The 7,374-nt window shown below is 51.8% G+C and overlaps 1 long non-coding RNA gene across 1 annotated transcript; it reads left to right on the forward strand.

The window, feature by feature from the left end:
• Positions 1-3,884: 3,884 nt before the first annotated feature.
• On the forward strand, positions 3,885-6,971 carry LOC145536090 (uncharacterized). Its single transcript, XR_014075650.1, has 2 exons — positions 3,885-4,107; positions 4,773-6,971. It is a non-coding gene; the product is annotated as an uncharacterized LOC145536090 (long non-coding RNA).
• The last annotated feature ends 403 nt before the right edge of the window (positions 6,972-7,374 follow it).

Below are 7,374 nucleotides of genomic sequence, written 5' to 3' on the forward strand. Positions count from 1 at the left end.
GTCCTTTGGGCTATTAACTTGATTTTATTAAATGTATTCATCTGGCAAATGTTTATTGATCACCTACTATATACCTTTAGTCCATCCTAAAGGAAATCAGTCCTGAATATTCATTGGAAGGACTGATGCTGAAGCTGAAACTCCAATACTTTGGCCACCTGATGTGAAGAACTGACTCATTGGAAAAGACCCTGATCCTAGGAAATATTGAAGGCAAGAGAAGGGGAGGACAGAAGATGAGATGGTTGGATGGCATCACCGACTCAATGGACATGAGTTTGAGTAAGCTCCAGGAGTTGGTGATGGACAGGGAAGCCTAGCATGCTGCAGTCCATGGAGTCGCAAAGAATTGGACATGACTGAGCGACTGAAGTGAACTGAACTATATACCTGATACTGTTCTGGGGAGTAGCATACCGCAGTGGTCAGGGTGTATTTCTGAGGTAATGCTGTTAGGGGGCAATTTGGTGATAACAGAAGCCACTTTGAGGCACACTTTTGTCAATTAAAAATATTCTCATAACTATTAATAATAGCTAACAAAGATTAAATCTGAAATGCTCACTTTGGCACAAACTTCAGAGAAGAGTGTGGTGGGTTGAATAGTATCTCCTCACCCCTGCATTCATGTCCACCCAGAACCTCAGAATGTGACCTTATTTGGAAATAGGGTCTTTGCAGATGCAACTAGTTAGGATCTTGAGATGAAATCCTCCTGGATTTCTTGTGAGCCCTACATCCAGTGGCTGGTGTTCTTATAAGAGGAGAGGACACAGAGACACAGGAAAGAAGGCCACGTGGAGTCGGAGGCAGAGACTGGAAGGATGTGACCACGAGCTAAGGAATATCTACCAGAAGCTGGAAGAGACAGGAAGGGTCATTCTCTAGAACCTTCAGAGACCACACGACCCTAGCTGTCACCTAGCTTTTGAACACTTGAGCCTCTAGAACTGAGACAATGCATTTCTGTTATTTTCAGCCAGGCAGTTTGTGGTACTTCGTGTCGGCAGCTCTAGAAAGGCCTTCCAGCAGGTCTCTGCAGACCCTTATTTAGACTTCTCTCAAAAATGGAGGGACGGACCACAGCTGATCCCATGTACCATGCACGGCCAGAGTGCTGGGGGCCCCTGGGCTCCAGAAGGCCATGGGGAGAAGTCTACATGAGGGTGGAGGAGGGAGGTCTGGATCACTTCCACTCCCCCACCTCCCTCCTCAGGGCAAACACGTCTTGCTCACGGTGCCCTCTGCATACCCTGGTCTAACCAACCCAGGGTGGCCAGAGCAACCTTGGTGGATAAACACTAACCAGCACAGCCCCACCCCTCTCTCCCCCCACCAACCCATCCTTCCTGCACTCTCCTCCTCACAGCATCCAGGAGGCTGACAGGAAGGAGCGGGGCAGTCAGGCCCACACCAGGTGGGTCAGGGTGCTCTAACTGTGGGAGCCGCTGTTGGGAAACACCTTTTGAGAAATCCGTCTCAGTGAGATGTGCAGAGTGAGGAGTGGTCATGGTGCGAACACAGCGTCCCCAGCCCGAGGTCCACAGCTTCCTGTCTGAAGGCCATTTATTTGCTCTGATGCTGAGTGTCCATTTCTTGAGCCCTGAACATAGCTTCCCATATAGTACCTTATGAAACCCTCACAACCGCCCTGCAAGGTCTGGATGATTATTAGACCCGTTTTAGAGATGAGGAAACAGAGGTTCAGAGAGGTTCAGGAACTATCTTAAGGTCATGTGGCTCTTAAGTGGCACACAGAGTGATTTGTAGCCATGATGACCCTGTCTAGAGCCCACGTGTGTACCCTCCATCCTGTTGTGGACAGGGCAAGCTTGGCACCCCAACTTGCCCTGGGCGGCTGCCTCATTTGTGTGTTCATTGTGGTTGTTTAACAGTCCCTTCTAAGATGGATGCACTACTTCCCAAGGCCTCCAATTCCCGTAATAAATTTATGGGAGCTAGAAAAAAGGCACCGCACCTACCTTCCTGGGAGGGGGGCAGTTGTGCCTGTTTCAGGAGTGATCTAGACCTTTAAAATAGCATCTGCCTCTAAAATATTTCTAACGTGTGCAAAAGGAAACAAAATCACTGTTAGTTTGCCACTTCTTCCTGTTTGCATCTTCATTCTAGGTTCTGGTTTTCTGTGGGCTGTGTTCACTTTGTGTGTTCCAGGCCTTGTATAACCCACGTCCAGACAACATCAATGCCAATTGATGAGGCTGGATACCTCTTTTCTCCATGTTCAGTGCTTCTCTGGGTTTAGAGAGCTGCTGCAGTTCCTGGGGGCCACCCCTGCACCCTGGGAGCCCTTCCCCTACTTGACCCCAAGCCCTGCAGGGGGAGATGATGAATTCCACAGCTTCTCAGGCTCTCTGGGCATAGTGCCTGGCAAGGAGGTTGGAGTCCCTTCTAAAAATCGTCTCCAGGAAGCCTCTAGCCTTCAGGCCTTTATTCCTCGGGTGGGACTCATCCTAATGCTTTTCTCCCCTTTCTCCCACTTGGGGCTGTCCCTGCTTATCACAACAGGGTCCAGGGAACTACTGGATACCAATCACCACTCACTCCAAGTTGCTCCTGACACAGTTTCTTTCTAGGAGGAGTTCCAGACTGGGGACTCTAGTCACTGCCTCACCCCCTGCTCTTCCCAGACAGCGTCTCTTTGGGCCATTCCCACATTCCCCCCTCCTCAAAGTTCCAAGATTTAGAAAATAAAAGAGATCCCCCATTTACATTTGAATTTCATGTAAACCATGACTATTTTTACTATAAAAGTACATCCCATACAATATTGCTGCTGCTGCTGCTAAGTCACTTCAGTCGTATCTGACTCTATACAATATTGGGGATATACTTATACCAGAGTGATCCCTCCTCCCCTGTTTGTTTATCTGTATCTCAAATGTACCTGGGTGTCCTGTTTTTAACCAGACATATTGAGCCTGGCAGCCCAATGACTCACCCCTCACTGGGGTTTGCACAGGGCAACAATTTTGGCTGGTAGCTCATGCTAGAGCCTGAAATGACTAGTGTTAGTGATGGAGTTGGAGTTCCCCAGAGTTCTCAGTAAACAACTCTGCTTCACTCTCCGCAGAAAGCCCAGGCCCACTCACACTGCGTTTGGACTGGCTTCCAATATAATTAGGGGTTTTCTCCTCTTAGTCTTCACTGGGTTTTCACAGCTTCTTGAGGGCTGGGACTGATTCATTTTGACTCTAGCCCCTCACTCTCTCCAGCCAGCCCCCCATAAAGTGCCCGGCAGAATTCAGAACACAGGCTGGGAACAGCTCAAAAGAACACCCACAGAGATAAAAGACCCTCTGATAGCATCTCAACACAAAGGGCTGAAATGAGAGGCCCGTGGGCCTGTTTTATCCACTAGAATGGCGGGTCCCTAAGGGCAGGATTCTCACCTGTCTTCAGCCCTACTCTATCTCTGTCCCCCAGCAAGTGTCCAACACCCAGCAGGTGGTCCATAGACACACTTGGCCCACCGGGTCTCCTACCCACCTCCGCTAACATTTCAGAGCTGCCTGGTCTCCATCGCCTGTGGAGGAACTGAGTTGACAGTGATCGGCTGTGAGTCCGCGGGCTGGAGGGCAGCAGGAGGAAGGCCGAGGGGCGCACGTGGCGGGGAGGGGGGGGTGGCGAGCAGCGAGCAGGCCGCGGAGCGAGGCTGGGGACCCAAAAGGCAGGAAAGGGGCGGCAGCGCGCCTGGGACTCGGAGAACCCCGCTCGGCGGCCGCTCGGTCGCCTGCTGGGCCTGGGCACGTGACCCGCCGGCCAATAGGGGAGGCGAGGAGATCCGCGGTCAAGGGCACGGGGCGTGGGGGCGGCGAGGCCTGGAAGGGCCGGGCTTTCCGCCGCAGCGCCGCGGGAAGGAGGGGGTGGGCAGGGGAGGGGCTGCCGGAACCCGGCCGGGACTACCGGTCGAGCGGAGTCCTCGGGGAACGCGACTCCCAGGGCGGCCCGACCAGGAGGGGGAGGTGGCCTCTCAGGAGCTGGCTTGCCGTCCCTCCCGGGATCCCCGTCTGCTGTGCTGGGGGACAGCTTCTGAGGGTCGCCTCCTACCTGTCTCACATACCCGGAGCCTGAAAGAATGGAAGAGAGGTACCCGATGGTTCTTGAGGGGACACCCCTGACCTTTCCCTGTGGGCAGGGCGGGCTGGATCACTTTGCCCACACTTCACACCTAGCGCCTAGTAGGTGTGTGTGGACCCAAGTGTGTGTTGCTGAAGAAACACGGGTTGATTGAATGAATGCTGCTGCTAAGTCGCTTCAGTTGTGTCCGACTCTGTGGGACCCCAGAGACGGCAGCCCACCACCAGGCTCCGTCGTCCCTGGGATTCTCCAGGCAAGCACACTGGAGTGAGTTGCCATTTCCTTCTCCAATGCATGAAAGTGAAAAGTGAAAGTGAAGTCGCTCAGTCGTGTCTGACTCTTAGCGACCCCATGGACTGCAGCCTACCAGGCTCCTCCGTCCATGGGATTTTCCAGGCAAGAGTACTGGAGTGGGGTGCCATTGCCTTCTCCAGATTGAATGAATGAGGCCTGGCAATTGTTGCAGAGGCTGAGGGCTGGCCTCTTGGAGGGATGCTGTGGGTCATCACGGGTGTCTGGGTCTGAGGGGCTGTGAGCATTTTGCAGTGAGAGGAAGCTGCCATTCTCTTGTTCCCTAAAGGGATGACCTCAAGCCAAATAGCCACAGTGCCCACTCTGGGGGCACATCACAAGTCTGAACAATGTGATGGTGATACTTCTCCTTTTTGTTCTAGTGTCTGCTTCTTCCAGCACCACTGTTCCCAGGCAGGGACACTCATGGAGTCCACACAGCCACACTTTAGGGATCCTCCAGTTCAGCAAATCAGTTGTGGGAGCCTCCTCCTTCCACCAGAAGCGAGGACCCCTCCTTCCCCTGGACCTCCTGCGCTTTATGTCTTGGTGCCACTCCCTGGGTATGTCCCATCACCTAGAATTTGAGAAACCTGGGTTGACATCCTGACATCCCCGCTTCCTAGCTTCTGTTTTTGAGCCTCTTCATCTGCACCTGTGGGCCCAGGTGGTGCTACTGGTAAAGAACCCACCTGCCAATGCAAGAAATCTAAGATACTCAGGTTCCATCCCTGAGTCCGTCAGATCCCCTGGAGGAGATGCATAGCAACCTGCTCCAGTATCCTTGCCTGGAGAATCCCATGGACAGAAGAGCTTGGTGGGCTATAGTCCATGGGGCCACACAGAGTCGGACGTGCCTGGAGCAACTGAGCACAGATGCACCTGCACCTGTAAGATGGGATGTTCGTTGTAGCACTAGGATGATGACAAGCTCTGAACGCAGTGACTCCTACAAAATGTCTGGTATAGAAATGGGCCTCGGCAAATGGCAGTCTGAGGGCTGCTGGAGGGCAGGGGCTGGATCTTCTTCACTCACCACCCTGTGGTGCTCCAAGGCCTCATGGGCACTCCCTGGAAAGGTGTTGAGCGAGCTGTGGCAGTTCTGCTTTGCCTGGCCAGCCTCGGTTCCCAAACTGGGCAGGGCTGAGCTTGCAGGCTGCGGCTGGGGCTGGGGAAGGGAGGGAGGCTCACCAGAGTGGGGTAGTATTTCCAGAAGTCCCCACCACCAAGCCCAGTTTGGGTCTTTTTTAGAGCCGAGTGTGGAGAACTCCCTTCCTGGGTGCTGAACCCACAGACAGGAATCAGCGTGCTTGGCCATCCCCCTAGTTCAGTGGCATCCATAAGACGGCTGCTTCTGGAGGGCTGGGCACATGGGGCTGGAGCTCAGGCAGCCTTGAAACCCTCCTGCGGTTTGCCTAGTGACCCAGATTTGTGGCCAGGTGCTGGTCTCACTCCTGGCTGGTTTGGCTGGATCCAGGGTTTCCAGTTTTAGCAAAGAAAAATACAGGATGCCCAGTTCAATTTAAATGTCAGATAAACAATGAATAGTTTTGTAGGGTAAGTATGGTCCATGCCATCTTTGGGACATACTTACACTACGGCATTATTTATTGTTTCTCTGCAAATTCCATGTAACTGGACTCCCTGCATTTTCCCTGGCAAACCTAGCTGGAGCTTGTCCAGATGCTGGGGACTGGAAGGGATTCAATCTTGGGGCAGAGGGTGGGGGGGTGGAGAGGGAGGGGACAGCTCCCACCCAAGGCACTTTGAATTGATGTCAGAACAATGGCAGGGGTTGTTCTGTTTTTCTTTGCATAGAAAAAGAGCATTCCATGTCACTCAAAAGAAAACAGAGCGGTGGATTGCAGCTCTGCCTTGCTCGACTGATGTTGACCCAGAGCATGCCTAGATTCTGAAAGGGATATTGACTCTTAGACAAGTGGCTCTTTCATCTTTCTCTGCACCTCGCCTTCTTAGGGTTGGTGCCCACCACCCCGTGGCCTGTTTGGAATATGCTCGGGATGGGATGTCCAGTGGCCATTTGCCTCTCCAGAGGTCCCTGTTCTGCTGAGCTATTTGGATGCTCCAAGTACAAAGACCACTTGGTCAAGTGGCCTGATTGGCAGGCTCAAGAACAGATATTATAAAACAAAGAAGGATAGTTCAATTTCCCGAGCACCTCTGAAGCATCAGGCCTTTTATGTCACACAAGTTCTAATCTTCACAACTCTGAGAGGCCATGCCATTATTCCCATTTGACAGATGGGGAAACTGAGGCCCCTCAAGAAAAAAGCCTTGTGTGGGGTCATATAGGAAGTGAGAGGTATGGATGTGGTTCAGACTTTGTTCTCTCTGAATCCAGCACCTAAACTCTTCCCCATCCATCCCCCTGCTCTGTGACCCTTGTGCCCACTAGCTTGCTGAATCCATGCTCCAGGCCTTGGTTTCCCTAGTTGGTAAATGAGGGGGGACAGATGAAGTGATTCTTGAAGTCTTTGCAAAGATTGTCTTTTCACTTACCATTTTCATGCGTTTGCTAGTTGCTTGGCTTAAAATTCAGCATTAAAAAAACTAAGATCATGGCCTCTGGTTCCATCACATCGTGACAAATAGAAGGGGAAAAAGTGGAAGCAGTGACATATTTTTATTTCTTGGGCTCCAAAACCACTGAGGATGGTAACTACAGCCGTGAAACTAAAAGATGCTTGCTCCTTGGAAGCAAAGCTATGACAAACCTAGACAGCATATTAAAAAGCAGAGGCATCACTTTGCCAACCAAGGTGCATATTGTCAAAGCTATGGGTTTTCTAGTAGTCATGTATGGACGTGAGAGCAGGATAATGAAGAAGGCTGAGTGCCAAAGAGCTGATGCTTTTGAATTGTGGTGCTGGAGAAGATTCTTGAAAGTCCCTTGGCCTGCAAGGAGATCAAATAAGTCAATCCTAAAGGAAATCAACCCTGATTATTCATTGGGAGGAGTGATGC

Source organism: Giraffa tippelskirchi, chromosome X, assembly GCF_054371585.1.
Source record: "Giraffa tippelskirchi isolate mGirTip1 chromosome X, T2T-mGirTip1v1.2.pri, whole genome shotgun sequence".
Lineage (NCBI taxonomy): Eukaryota > Metazoa > Chordata > Mammalia > Artiodactyla > Giraffidae > Giraffa > Giraffa tippelskirchi.